General features: G+C 37.7%; 1 protein-coding gene across 11 annotated transcripts in view; it reads left to right on the top strand.

Moving 5' to 3' along the window:
• Nucleotides 1–14827, top strand: part of Ldlrad4 (low density lipoprotein receptor class A domain containing 4) — a 474517-nt gene that overhangs the window by 457361 nt on the left and 2329 nt on the right. The window lies entirely within an intron of this gene.

The following is a 14827-nucleotide window of genomic DNA, read 5'->3' as shown; positions in this document are numbered from 1 at the left end:
GCTTCTACAGTAGTTAAAAACAAGTCTTTCCAATATGGCTTTTTCAAAGATTTTTAGTGTTAGTCATCCCCCTCATACTCCTTCCTCTACCCTGCCTTCCCATTCCCCATTTCACTTAACCCTTTCCCTCCATTATTCCTCATTTCCCCTTCATACTACCTGTGTTCTATCCCCCTTCCCTTGAAACCCCTCCACATGGCCCCTTTCTAGTTTCCTGACTTCTCTGGGTACTCCAGTGTAAACAAATATATCTAAAGATTCACAGTTAGCATCCATACATGAGAGAGACCATACAACATTTGTCTTTCTGGGTCTGTGTTTCCTCACTTAGAATGATTATTTCCAACCTCATCAATTTACTTGCAAATTTAATAACTTCATTTTTCTGAACAACTGAATAATATTGCATTGTGTAAATGTACTGCATTTTCATTGTCCATTTTTCAGTTGAAGAAGGGTATCTAGGCTGCTTCCATCTCCTAACTATTGTGACTAGAATAGCAATGAACATGGATGAACAAGTACTTCTGTAATAGGATATAGAGTTCTTTGGATATATACCCAAGAGTGGTAGAGTTAGATCATATGGTAGATCTGTTTCTAGCCTTTGAGGCACTGCCACACTGATTTCCATAATGGCTGCACCAGTTTGCACTCTCACCAACAGTGGATAAGTGTTCCTTCTTTCTTGCATCCACACCAGCATTTGTTGTCTTTTTTTTTTTTTTTAAGGTGATAAGAGATAGTTTATTCTGGAGCCAAGTATGAGTGACCATGGCCCAGGAACACAGATTCAGGTTACCCCAAATTCCATGTCCCAGCATGGTAACAGTTGCCTTACATTTTTATAGTAACAGAACAAAGAAAAGTCATAAGTTAAGACATTTTTCAAATACATTGGAGGATACATTCAGTAGGCAAGTCACAGCACAGTGAGGGTATTTTTTACTATAGGTCTCAGATGCTATCTGATGACATTCTTAGCCTTTTGATTGGTCTGCTAGGATAATACATTCTGAAAGGTTTTTTTGTCTGTTAGTCACAGGATGTTAGATCAGAAACAGAGGTGGGTAAAGAGTGGCAGTTTAGGGGGCTAAAGATGGCCCAAGATAAAAAATGGCAATTAAACTTTGGACCTGGAATATGCCAAACTCTCCACAGTCTCCTGAGTGATAATCAGTTGGTCAGCCTTGCAGGAAGTTCATTCCAAGGTGCAGGAATTCTTTGGAGGAACTTTTCTTTCACAGCTCCTCCTGTTGGCCAAGTATCACATTTTGTGCATGCAAGGGCCACCTATTTATTCACAGGTCGTCTTAGGAAGGCTCATTCCTAGAATCCGATGTAGATAAGGTTCAGTTGTAGGTGAGATAGCAGTCTTTAGGAGAGAGGAATAGCTAGCTGGTAGAGCCAATAAGAAAGAAATGCCTGATCATATCAAAAGTATTAGCCAGCACGATCTGGATCTTTTCTTTTGTCGTCTGTATCTGACATAACATTTGTATGTGACATATGTATAATAGGATGACTATACTTAAAATAACCAAGAGTATTGCTTGGCTGAATGGAGCTAATATGCCAGATTAAGGCAACAAATATTAAAATAAAAATGAGATTGAGTATGTTTCCCGGTTATCTTACTCTATGAACTGTTTTGTTTATATTTGGAACATGTAAATAAATCTGTTGTTTTCTAATGTTTGGTTTTTCTTTGTCTTTTTTTTAAATCTTAGCCATTCTTCCTGGAGTAAGATGAAATCTCAAAGTAGTTTTAATTTTCATTTCCCTGATGGCTAAGGATGTTGAGCATTTAAAATAATATTTTTTAGCCATTTATATTCTTTCTTTTGAGAACTCTGTTTAGTTCCATGCCCCATTTTTAAAAATCTTTTTGAGACAGTGTCTCCCTGTAGCCCCAGCTGGCTGGAACTCTATATGTATACCAGGCTGGCCTCAATCTTAGAGATCAGTCTGTCTCTGCCTCCCAAGTACTGGGATTAAAGACAAGCACACCATGTCTGACTGATGTCCCATTTTTTAAATTGCGTTGTTTTCTTGGTGTTTAGTTTTTTGAGTTCTTTGCATATTCTCGATATTAGCCTTCTGTCAGATGCATAGCTGAAGAAGATTTTTTTCCCGTTCTGTAGGATGCCTTGAGCTCACTTGATAGTATTCTTTGTTGTACAGCTTATTACTTTTCAGTTGTCAGTTGTTGGTCTTAATGCCCATGTTTCTTAGACTCCTGCAGAAAGCCCTTTCCTATGTTTATATGTTGAAACTCCCTAAAGTACTCCCAAAGTACTCCCTACTTTGTCCTCTAGCAGTTTCAGCCTGTCAGGTCTTATGTTCAGGTCCTTGATCTGTTTGGAATTGAGTTTTGTGTAGGGTGAGAGATAAGGATCTAGTTTCATTCTATTATACTTTGCTGTCCAGTTTGACCAGCACCATTTGTTGAAGATACTCTTTTTCTCTAGTATGTATTTTGGCTCCTTTGTCAATATCAAGTGGCTTGTGGGAGCATGTGCTGAGTCCTCAATTTTATTTCATTGATCAATGTGTCTACTTTTATGCTAGTACTGTGCTGCTTTTAATACAATAGCTCTATTGTATAACTTGAAATCAGGGATGGTGGTACTTCTAGCTGTTCTTTTACTGTTCAGGATTATTTTGGCTATCGTGGGCTTTTTGTGTTTCCATATGAATATCACAGTATGTTTTTTAGTGGTACATAGGAAGGCTACTGATTTTTGTGTGTAATTTTGTATTCTCTTACTTTGTGGAATGTATTTATCAGCTTTAGGAGTTTTCTGGTGGAGAATTTTTTATGTATATGAGTGTTTGCCTGCATGTACATATGTGTACTGTGTGCATGTGGTCAGCAGAAAGCTTTAATGCCCATGGGAACTGGAGTTACAGATGATTTTGAGCTGCCATGTGAGTGCTGGGAATGGAACCAGGGTCCTTTGTGAATGTAGAGAGTGCTTTTAACTGCTGAGCCATCTCTTCAGCCCCTCTGGTGGAGTCTTTAAGGTCTTTTTTTATACAATCTGCAAATAAAGATACTTTGATTTCTTCCTTTCTGATTTATATCTCCTTGTCTTATTGCTCCAGCTCAGGCTTCAGGCATTATATTGAACAGGAATGGAAAGTGGACATCCTTTTCTTATTCCTAATTTAGTGTAAACACTTGGAATTTTTCTCCATCTAATATGATGTTAGCTGTGGGCTTGTTGTATATTGCCTTTCTAATGGTGAGATACAGTTCTTTTATTCCTAGATTCTCCATGACTTTTATCATGAAGAGATGTTGGATTCTGTGAAAGATCTTCTCTGCATCAAATGAGATGTTCATGTGGTTTCTGTCCTTGAGTCTATTTATGTGGTGGATTATATTTACTAATTTACATTTATTGAAACATCCCTACATCTCTGGAATGAAGCTGACCTCATTGTGGTGGATGATCTTTTTAGATGTATTCTTGAGTTTAGTTCGCAAGTATTTTATTGAGAATTTTTACTTCTATTTCATGAGAGAAATTGACCTATAATTTTTTCTTTTTTGTTGGGTCTTTACCTGGTTTAGGTATCAGGGTGATGATACTGGCTACATAAAAGAGTATGGAAATGTTCCTTCTTTTTCTATTTCAATTATTTATTTTGAGGAGTATTGATATTAGCTCTTTGATGGTTTGGTAGAATTCTATGCTGAATCCATCTGGCCCAGCTTCTTTTTAGTTGGGAGATTTTTAATTCCTGCTTCAATCTCATTGCTTATTATAAGTATGCTTAAATTATTTATTTTGTCTTGGGCCTAGAGACATGGCTGAGCAGTTAAGAACACTTGCTGCTTTTTCAGAAGACCCAGATTTGATTCCCAGCACCCACATATTTATGGTGGTTCATAACCATCTGTAACTAGTTCCAGGTGATCTGATGCCTTCTACTGTCCTCTCTGGGGCACCAGGCATGTACATATTGCATCTACATATATACTGAAAAAACACTCATACACATAAGAAAAAAATAAAGAAATCTTTAAAAAATATTTTATTGAATTTTTGTGGATTTCATACATCTTAATCATATCATATTTAGCCTCCCCCTTCCCTATCTTCATCCCCATAGATCTTCATGCATTTTGTCATATATGTTAACACCTATCAATCAAGTTTTGTACTCAGATGTCCCTCCATGTGAGTTCATCCTCCACTGGAGGCTGTTCAGCCTGTCTAGCATCATTCCCTTAAAGATCAACTCTCCCTCACCCAGCAGTGATCAGCTGCCAGTACTCCCTTACCCAAGTTGTGTCTTCCTACCCATTTCCCAGTTCAATGCTGGTTCTTGTCTGATTGAGTTTGCATGGGTTTTATGCATGCTGTCACCATTGCTGTAAGTTTATTTGAGCAAGGTCCCAAGAGCCTGTAAGACTTTGTTTCCTAATGGTCATGCACCTCCTCCTCTGACTCTTCCTTAGAATCTTTCTGCCACCTCTTCCACAATGGGCCCTGAGCCCTTGGCTGGTGAAGTTTAATACAGGAGACCTGTAAGGGACCCACACTAAAGTCTCTTATTCTGTACGCCTTGGCCATTTGTGGTCTTTTGCATTCATCGCCATCTGTTGCATGAGGATGCTCCATTGATTAGAGTTGAGAGACGCATTGGTATTCTCTCTACCCCTTGGTCTACTATGTTCTGTGAGCCTTAGGTTATAGAGGTTCCATTGTAGATGTGTCACTTAGGGCTGGACATCGCACAGACACTTATTCTCAGAGTGTGACCAGTTGTGGAACTCTGTAATACTCTCTGTCTGTTGCAAAAGAAGCTTCTTTGATGAGTGGTGACTGTCATACTTGTCCCTGGAGACAGAGTCAGGCACTCTCAGACATGCAGGGGCACAAGGAGAGGTGATAGGACCAGGAAGTAGAGGCCCCTACTAGCCAGCAGGGATGCCTCAAAATAAAGGAATCTTTGAAAAAATATTTGTTTTATCTTGATTTAATTTTGGTAGCTCATATACATTTAGAAATTCACCCATTTCCTTTAGATTTTCCAGTTTGGTGGAATGTGGATTTTTAAAGTATGTTCTTATGCGTCTCTGGATTTCCTCCCTGTCTGTTGTAATGTTTCCATTTTCATCTCTAATTTTATTAATTTGGGTCTTCTCTCTTTTTCTTTGGGTTAATTTGGCTAAAGATTTGTCAGTTTTATTAATCTTTTCCAAGAGCCAACTCTTAATTACATTGATTCTTTGTAATTTTTTTTCATTTCTATTTCATTAATTTTAGTCCAGATTTTGATTATCTTTGCCCCTCTACTGTTTTGGGTGCTGCTTAAAATGCCTTAAATGTATCATTAACTTATTAATTTGAGATATCTCATTTTTTTAAATGTGGGCACACAGAGCTATAAATTTTCCTCTTAGGACTGCCTTCATGTGCCCCATAGATGTTGTGTTTTTATTTTCATTCAATTCTAGGAATTTTAAATTTTCCATCTTGGTTTCCCTGACCGTTTTAACCTAGTACTGTGTTGTTTAGTTTCCATGAGTCTGTGTGCTTTCTGTGTTTTCTGTTGCTGTTAATAGCCAGCTTTATTCCACCATGATCCAATGGAATGCAGAATGTCACTTCAATTTTCCTGTATTTGCTGAAACTTGTTTTGTCCTAATACACAGTCAGTTTTGAAGAAAGTTCCATGGGCTGCTGAGAAGAATAAGTAATCTTTATTGTTTGGATAGAATGTTTGACAGATGTCCATTAGATCCATTTGATTTATGATGTTATTCAACTCCTGATTCTCAGTTTTTATCCAGAGGCCCTCTCTATTGGTGAGAGTGGAGTTTTGAAGTCGTCCACTATCACTGTGTTGAGGTTAATCTGTGGTTTTATATATAAGGGTCTTGGTTTTATGAAATTGGGTGCACCTGCGTTTGGTGCATGTATGTTTAGGATTGGAATATTCTCAGTGAATTTTTCATTAATGAGTATGAAGTGGCACTCTCCATCTTCTGACTAGTGTTGGTTTGAAATCTGTTTTGTAAGGTATTAGAATAGCCACGCTTGCTTGTTTCTTAGTTTCATTTGCTTGGAATACCTTTTCCCATCCTCTTACCCTAAAGTGGTATTTATCCTTGTTGGTGAGGTATGTTTCTTGGAGCAAAAAGGTAGATCCTGTTTTTTAATCCAATCTCCTTGTCTGTGTCTCTTTATTGGGGGAATTGAGACCATTAATATTAAGAATTATTATTGAACAATGTGCATTAATTCCTGTCATTTTGTTGACTTTGTGGTATGTTCTTAGACCTCTGTTGATTAACTATTCTGGAATTGTTTATTCCTTCCATTGTCCTCATTAGAGCTGCCTTAGTGGTCATAAAGTCCTTTAATCCTTTTTTTTAATATTTTATTATTTTATGTGTATGCATGTATTGCTTACATGTAGGTAAGTGCACACGTGTGCAGTGCCCGCGGAGGACAGAAGAGGTTGTCGGAGCCCCGGAACTGGAGTTACAGACAGTTGTTAGCTGCCATGTGGGTGCTGGGATTCGAACCCAAGTCTTCTGCAAGAACAGCTAGTGTTCTTAACTGCTGAGCCATCTCTCCAGCCCTCTTTTTTTTGTCATGGAAAGTTTTTCTTTCTCCTTTGATTATGACTGAGAGTTTTTCTGTGTATAGTAGTCTAGACTGGCATCTGGTCATTCAGAACTTGTAGAATATCAGTCCATGTCCTTCTGGTTTTTAAAGTCTTCATTCAAAAGTCAGTATTATTCTGATGAGTCTTTTTAAAAATGTGTCTTGGTCTTTTTTTTCTTGCAGCTTTCAATACCCTTTCTTTGTTCTGTACTATTATATAACATGGGGTGTTTCTTCTCTTATCCTGTCTATTTGGGGTGCCTGTTGCACCTTCATAGGCATCTCTTTCCTTAGATTTTGGGAATTTTCTTCTATGACTTTGTTGAAAAATATCAGTTTCTTCTTTTACACCTTGACTTGTAGCTTTGGTCTTTTTATAGTCTCAGAGTTCCTGCATGTTCTGTTTTTTTATATGTATATAATTTTCTCTGAGTTATCAAATTCCTTTACCTTTTCTTAAAGCCCTGATATTCTCTCTTCCACTTGATTGCCTCTATTGGTGATGAGACTTTTTTCACTTACTGAATTTTTCAGTTCAAGTTTTACTTAATCTTGGGTTTTCTTCAGAAATTCTCGCTTTATTAAATTCTATTTTCATATCTTGAATTGTTTTCTTTATGTCATTCTGCTGTTTGTATTTTCATGGCCTTCATTCTACAATTTATTCATATCCTCTTTGAGTTCCTTAAAGCTATTTATGATTCTTATAACCCATATAATTATATATTATGCATAGAATTACAGTTCTGTAATTTCATTGTCTTATGTGTCATGTAATTTGCTTTTCTCAGTGAACATTATTATGGGAGTACTAATTTTTGGAGATGCATTGTCTTGGTTATTCATATTGTTATGTTTATGTTTTTGTGATGGGACCCTAGGCACCTGGATTTATGTCATTTTTTTGTAATGTTTTTGGTGTGGATATCTGTCCCACCTTTGTTGAATGGGCATTTGGATCTCTGTTTGCTGTTACCCCAATGTGTCAGTTTATAGAGCAGCTGAATGGTGTTTGGGATTTAGTCTTAGGGATAGTCAGTACTGATGAGTGAATGGGGTATCAGAAGTGGTCCCAACTTAGCTAGGGCTAGTTGCAGCTTCTGGGCACAAGAGCAAATCTTTTGTAGAATTAGAAGTTCTTGCTGCAGATCTTGAGAAATCTGTGAAAGGCTCTTAGGGTTCTACATGTGGTCCTTTGTTGGCAGGGGTGGGAGTCCCTACCTGGAGGGAGGTGCTCAGGACACATGGTGCAGCTGCTGAGGACAAGGGGTCCTCAGGTAGCAGGAGTGGGGCTGTGGTTGGGCAGAGTTCCTCCCTGGGGGAGGTGCAAAGGACACACAGTCCTTAAGTGGCAGGGGGTGGGTTCACAGTGGTGTTGGGGGGCTCTACCTGAGGAAGGTGGGCAGGATGCATGGTCCTCAGCAATCGGAGGTGGAGTTGTAGAAGAGGGATGTGGTGTCATAAAACTACGTTAATTTGTGGTTCTCTGATGGCTAAGGAGGTTGAACACTTTCAAACATTTATTGACCATTTGTAGTCCTTTTTTTGAGACTAATAGCCCATTTATCAATTGGATTTTTTGTTTTTAACTTTTATAGTTTTTTATATATCCTATGTATTAACTCTGGTGTGTAGTTGCAAAGAATGTTTTCCCATTCTGTACTCTGTCTCTTCACTCTGGTGATTGTTTTACTGTGCAGAAGCCTTTTAACTTTATGTCATCCTATTTATCAAATTTTTGGATTATTTCCTGTATCACTGGAGTTCTTTCTAGAATGTCATCTTCAAGTATTTTACCTGTGTTTTTCTATAGCAGTTTCAAAATTTCAGGTCTTAATAGGTCTTTGATCCATTTTTAATTTGTTATTGTGTAGGGTGAGAGACAGGGATCTGATTTCATTCTGCTGCATGTAGAAATCCAGTTTCCACAGCACTATTTGTTAAAGAGGCTATCTTTTTCTCCAGCAGGTGTTTCTGACACCTTTGTCAGGAGCTAGGTGGCTGCAGAGGTTTGCATGTATTTCTAGGTCCCCTCTTCTATCCCACTGATTCACATGTCTGTTTTTGTGTCAGTACCAGACTGGTTTTGTTACTATGTTCCTGTAATGTAATCTGATATCTGGTATTACGGCCTATCTGGATGCTTTTAAATTTCCATCTGAATTCTAGGATTGTTTTTCTAGTTTGGTGAAGAGTATCATTGGGATTTTGATGGACATTGTCCTGAATTTGTAGATTATATTTAGTAATATGGCCATTTTCACAATATTAATTCTGCCAATAAATGGGCAAGGAAAGCCTTTCTATCATCTAGTGTCTTCTTTAATTTCTCTTTAGTGCTTTAAAAACTTCATTTTGAGAATTGTCTCTTTTCCTTAGTTATGTTTATTCTTAGGTATTTTATTTTTGAAGCTATTGTGCTTTGTGAATGGGATTTCCCCCCTCATTTCTGTTTGGAAAGTTATATATATACACTAATTTTTGTATTTTATTTTTTAATATTTTATTATTTTCATTTTATGTGTATGAGTGTATTGCCTGCATGTATGTCAGTGCACCCATGTCATGCAATGCTGCAGAGGTCAGAAGAGGGCATCAATGACTCTGACACTGGAGTTAAGGTCAGTTTGTAGCCGCCATGTGGGTGCTGGGAATCAAACCCAGGTCCTCTTCAAGAGCAGTCAGTGCTCTTAATCGCTGAGTCATCTCTCTAAGCCCCTAATTTGTGTATTTTGACTTTGTATCCTGCTACTTTGCTAAAATGTCTATTAAGTCTAAGAGTTTTTTTGGTGGAGTTTTTAGGATCTTTTAAATATAAGATCATGTTATCTGGAAACAAAGATACTTAGACTTCTTTCCTATCTGTATCCTTTTCATTTATTTTTCTTGTCTTACTGCTGTAGTTAGGACTTATAGCACTGTATTAAATGATAGTGTAAAGAGTAGCACCCTGGTCTTAGTCCAGATTTTAGAAGAAATGTTCTGTGTTTCCCCACTTACTATAATGCCACCTGTAGGTTTGTCATATTTTGTCCAGATGCGCTCCTTCTGTCTCTAGTTTCTTCAGAGCTTTTTACCATGAGGAGATGCTGAATGTTGAAAAGCTTTTTCTGAATCTATTGAGGTGTTCATGTGATTCTTGTTCTTAAGTCTATTTATATGCTGAATTACATTTACTCACTTGCATTTGTTGAACCAACTTTGCGTCCCTAGGATTAAACCAACTTGGTCTTCTTAATGTGTTCTTGAATTTGGTTAGCCAGAATTTCATTGAGGATTCTTGCATCTATGTTCATCAGGGTAATTGGCCTATAGTTTTCTTTGTGTCCTTGTCCAAATTTTCATGCTTTATAGGATGTTTGATAGTGTTCTTTCCCTTTCTGTTATGGCACAGTTTGAGGAGAATTATTGTTAGCTCTCCTTTAAAGGTTTGGTAGAAATTAGCAGCGAGTCCATCTTGTCCTGGGCTTTTCTTTGTGGGAGACTTTTTATTACTGCTTCAATTTCATTGGTTGTTATGTATCTAAATTGCTTATATCATCTTGATTTAATTTTGATGCATTATATATGTGTCTAAATTTTAATTATTATTTTCTAGATTTTCCACTTTTTAGGAATATAAGTTTTTAAATAACTCGTGATTCTGTGTATTTTCCTGGTATCTGTAGTAATCTGCCCTATTTTCTTCTCTAATTTTATTATTTTGGGTCTTCTTTCTTTTTGTTTTGGTAGTTTTAATGAAAACTTTGTCAATCCTGCTAACTTTTTTTTCAAAAAAATGAACCTTTCATTTGTCTGATTTCATGTATTGTTTTTATAGTCATTGTTTCATTAATTTTTGTTTTACTACTTTGGGATTTGAATTGTCCTTATTTTTTGAGGACTCTGATGTACCTTTTAGGTTGAGATCTTTTTCATTTTTAAAAATGTAAACACTCATAGCTATAGCATTTCCTCCTAGAACTGCCTTTTCTGTATCCCAGAGGTAAAACTTCTACTTTCATTTTCCAGTGATTCTAGCTGTTTTAAAATATCCTTGACTTTTAAAAACATGATCCACTGATCATTCAAGGGTGTATTGTTTGGGGTTGAGGGTGCACATAACCCTGGGTTTGGTCCCTAGCACTGCATAAACCAGGTATAATAGTGTACACCTGTAATCCCAGCACTCAAAGGCAGGGGTCAGAATTTCAAGGTCAGACTTGGCTGCATAGTGAACTTGAGGTCAGCCTGGTATACATTAAGACCAAAAAATATATTGTTCATTTTTCATGTATTTATGTGGTTTTTGTAGTTTTCCTTCCTATTGGTTTCTAGTTTTATTGCACTATAATATAAAAGGAAAGAAGACTTTATTTAGCTCTTTTGTATTTGTGGCCTAGCATGTGGTCTATCTTAGGGAAGAATACATGGGCTCCTGAGAATAATGTGTATTCTGTATCTGTAGGATGGAATATTCTGTATATCTGTTATGTCCATTTGATTTATGGTATACTTTAACTCTGAAGTTTAATTGTTGATTTTCAGTTTGGATGACCTATTTAGAGATGTGAGTGGGGTAATGAAATCATCCAGTTTTATATAAAGACCTATATGACATTTTATGTCTACTAGTGTTTGCTTTATGAAAATGGGAGCCCCAACATTTGGTGTATATGTATTTATAATTGTTATTATACCTTCTTGATGAATTATTCCCTTTCTTGATATGAAGTGGTCTTTAAACTTCTCATTTTGGTTTGAAGTCTACTTTATCAAATATCAGCATAGCTACACCAGCATGCTTTTTACTTCTATATACATGACAAATTTACTTCAATCCTTGATTCTCAATCTGTGGGAACCTTTACCAGTGAGGTGTATTTCTTGGAGACAACAGAAGGTTGGATGTAGTGTTTAAATCCAGTCATCCAGTCTGCACTTCTTTATTGGTGAGTTGAGGCTATTTATATTCAAGGTTATTATTGAGATGTTTACTAATTTGTAATTACTAATTTCATTGGTTATTTGAGTTACTATTTGTTTTCTCCTCTCTTGGTATCATGGGTTTGCTGGTTTACTGTGTTAGACATGATGGGTTCTTTCATAGTTCTCTCATATCTATCTATTCCTCATGTAAAATGTATTCTTTTCTGTACTTTCTTCCTCCTTTGTATATAGTGTTTCTCTTAAGTCTCCTCTGTAGTGTTGACTTAGAGGTCAGAACTGCTTCAGTTCGTGCTTGTCTTGAAATGTACTTGTTTATTTGTCAATTTTAAAACATAGCTTTTCTGGATATTGCCATCTTCATTGGCAGCTATTTACTTTCAGGGATTGAAATCTACCATCCCATGCTCTCCTAGATTTTAGAGTTGATAAAGAGAGGTTTGATGTTATTCTGCCTTTGTAGGTGAGCTGTATTTTTCCCTTACAAAGGCTTTTCATACTGTTACTTTGCTTTGTGGTTTTGCTCTCTTGACTATAAAATGTCATGGAGAATTCGTCTCTGGTCACATCCATTCCAGATCCTAAATGCCTCTGCTGTCTGAATAGATGTTTCTCTCTCTAGATTTAGCTCATGTTTTGATTTATTGAATTGATACTCTATGTCTTCATTATTTATCTTAACTCCTCCTATCCTGTGGATTCTTGATCCTGTGCCAGAGTTCTTTCATTGTCATACTCGTTCATTCCCCCTGCTTTATGATTGAATGTAGTGTCTTATCAAGTTGTCTGCATAGCCTTCTTCTGCTTTGTCAAGTCTACTTGACTACTGCTGAGCTTTGTGCCATGTTTTCAAATTTGATTCACTGGATTTTGTACTTCCAGCATTTGTGGGTTCGCTCCCCCAAATCTCAGTTTCCTTGCTGAAATTTTCTATCTTGCTAACTTTCCCATCTATATTGCGGCTTTTCTCACTTATTTTGCTGATTTTTTCCCTCTGTGTTGCTGACTTTCCTCTCCAGATCCTGGAGTGAATTTATCTTCTTGTTTGTATCCTCTTTTAGGTCATTAATCATTTTTTCTAAAAAACCTTATGAAATCTTCATCTGGCATTTTACTGATGTCAGTATCTTTGAGTTCAATAATTGAAGAGTTACAGTCTTTTGCAGAATCATGTTGCCTTGTTTTTCATGTTTCTTGTGTTTGTGTTTTGCAATTTGCACATCTATTAGTTTGGATATCTCCTCAAGTTTTTTGTGAGTGACGGTCTCATTAACCCACCTACTCTTAAGGAGTCAATCCCCAGAATCATTCAGAAAAGATAAAAGAGACTACTGAAACAGCAAAAACAACAAGCCATACAAGATGTGGGAATGATCTTAAAATATATTATAGCTCACAGATACATCACCAATGACCACAAAACTGAAAATGGCAGAACTACTGTAGAACATGCTGGGAAGTTAAAAATTCTTTAGTTAAGTGTGGAAATAGGAAGTGAACGAGGCAAAGGAAGGAGACTGGGAAAGGGGAGAAAGATAGGAGAAAGGAGGAAGAATTGAGAAGGATATTATGAAAGGAAAGGTAAAAGAACAAGAGAGCGGGGAAAAGAGGAAAATCAAAAGGTTTCCCAGTAATGAAAAAGGTCAAAAACCACATTAGCTAAATATAAGGAGAGCAAAAAAAAATATTTAAAAATGAGTAGTTAAGGGTTGGCAAGGTGGCTCAGTGCGTAAAGGTGCTTGCTGCCATGCTTGATGAGCTGATTTTGATCCCTAGGATCCACATGGTAGAAGGAAAGAACTGACTCCTGCAAACTGCCGTCTGACCGGCACATGCATGCCATAGCATGTGCATATAAACACAAACACACAGACACATACCCACACATACACAATAAGTAAATGTAATAAAAAAATTTTTAAAGTGTATTTAAAAATAATGTAAGGTGAAAATACTAAATATAGAGAGGGGAAGGGGAAAACTTGGGACAAAAACATAAAAAGAAACTAAGGAAAAGAGAAAATATTCAATCATGGAAAAAAATACATAAAAATTAGACAAATGCATGAAAGGGAATAACAAAAACATAAAGACTTAAGAAGGCAAATGGAAATCCTGCTATTCATGTAGTGTAAAAGGAATCAGGCACAAGGTGGCATAGCAGGTAAATGCACCTGCTGCCAAGCCTTCTGCCCTAAGTTCCATCTCTGGGATTCACATGGTGTAAGGAGACGACAGACTCCTGTGAGCTGTCTTCTGACCTCTGCATGTGTGCCCATGGTACACCCCCACACCCACACATACACATATACACACAAAGTAAACAAAACGCAAGGGTCAAAAAAAGATGAGATGTTAGAACACCTTTTCTCTGGGTCCTTGAGAACTGGATACTGTCAGTTATATGCATGGAGTCGGGGTAGCTGAACTTGTGGGCTCACCTTTCGCATGATTTATGCGATTGCTGAGACTGTATTGGACAAGTGTTTATCTGCCTTTATCTCAGTAGCTTTCCTTTGCTCACCAGGAGTCTCTGGGAAAGCTCTCTCACCCTCCTAAAACTCCCAGGTCATAATCCCTAGGATGGCTGTAAAGCTGGGGTGTGGGAGCAACCACAGCACTGAGCTTGGTGCCGGTGGAGGTTCTATGCTTGTGCTTTCATGATCTCTTGATCACCCTGTTGGAGGGGTGCAGCTTGTCAGTATGAGGTGCACACCCCTGGAATTTCAGAATTCTCAAATTTCCTAGCAGTGAAGGACAGATTGGTGGCTTCAGAACTTGATCACCCACTGGCCTCAGGCTCAGAGCTATCAGACTCTAGGGTTATTCTCAGTCCATGAGATCTGCTCCAGGTCATCTCTTCCTATGTACCTCCCTCAAAACCTGTTGCCAGCACCCTATGACTTGTCAGCCCCTAACTCTCCTGCTCTCTACGACTGCTTCCTTGGGCCTTGCCTTATCCAGGACCTGTCAGTCCAAATAGAGGTTTGCTGACCTCTAGTTGTTCCCTGACCTCCGTTCTCTGGGGTAGCTCAGTTTTTAACAATGAATTCTGTGTTAGTGTTGGCACCCAGTGCTGCCCTCTGAGTCGTAAGCATAACAAAATGGGATTTCCTCCAGTGGTAACCTGGAATCACTATCCCAGTAAAACCTGCAGCTGGGTTTGAGGCTTGTCAGGGCTGTGGGCTTGTCAGGTGGGTGCGACTACCAGTCTTTTCCTCTTACCTTTGTAAGAGACTGGCTGAGGCTGTGTTCAGCATATTTCTCTGTTG

Source organism: Nannospalax galili, unplaced genomic scaffold (assembly GCF_000622305.1).
Source record: "Nannospalax galili isolate Female #2095 unplaced genomic scaffold, S.galili_v1.0 scaffold169, whole genome shotgun sequence".
In the NCBI taxonomy this organism is placed as follows: Eukaryota; Metazoa; Chordata; class Mammalia; order Rodentia; family Spalacidae; genus Nannospalax; species Nannospalax galili.
This window is presented reverse-complemented; position numbering and strand designations above follow the sequence as displayed.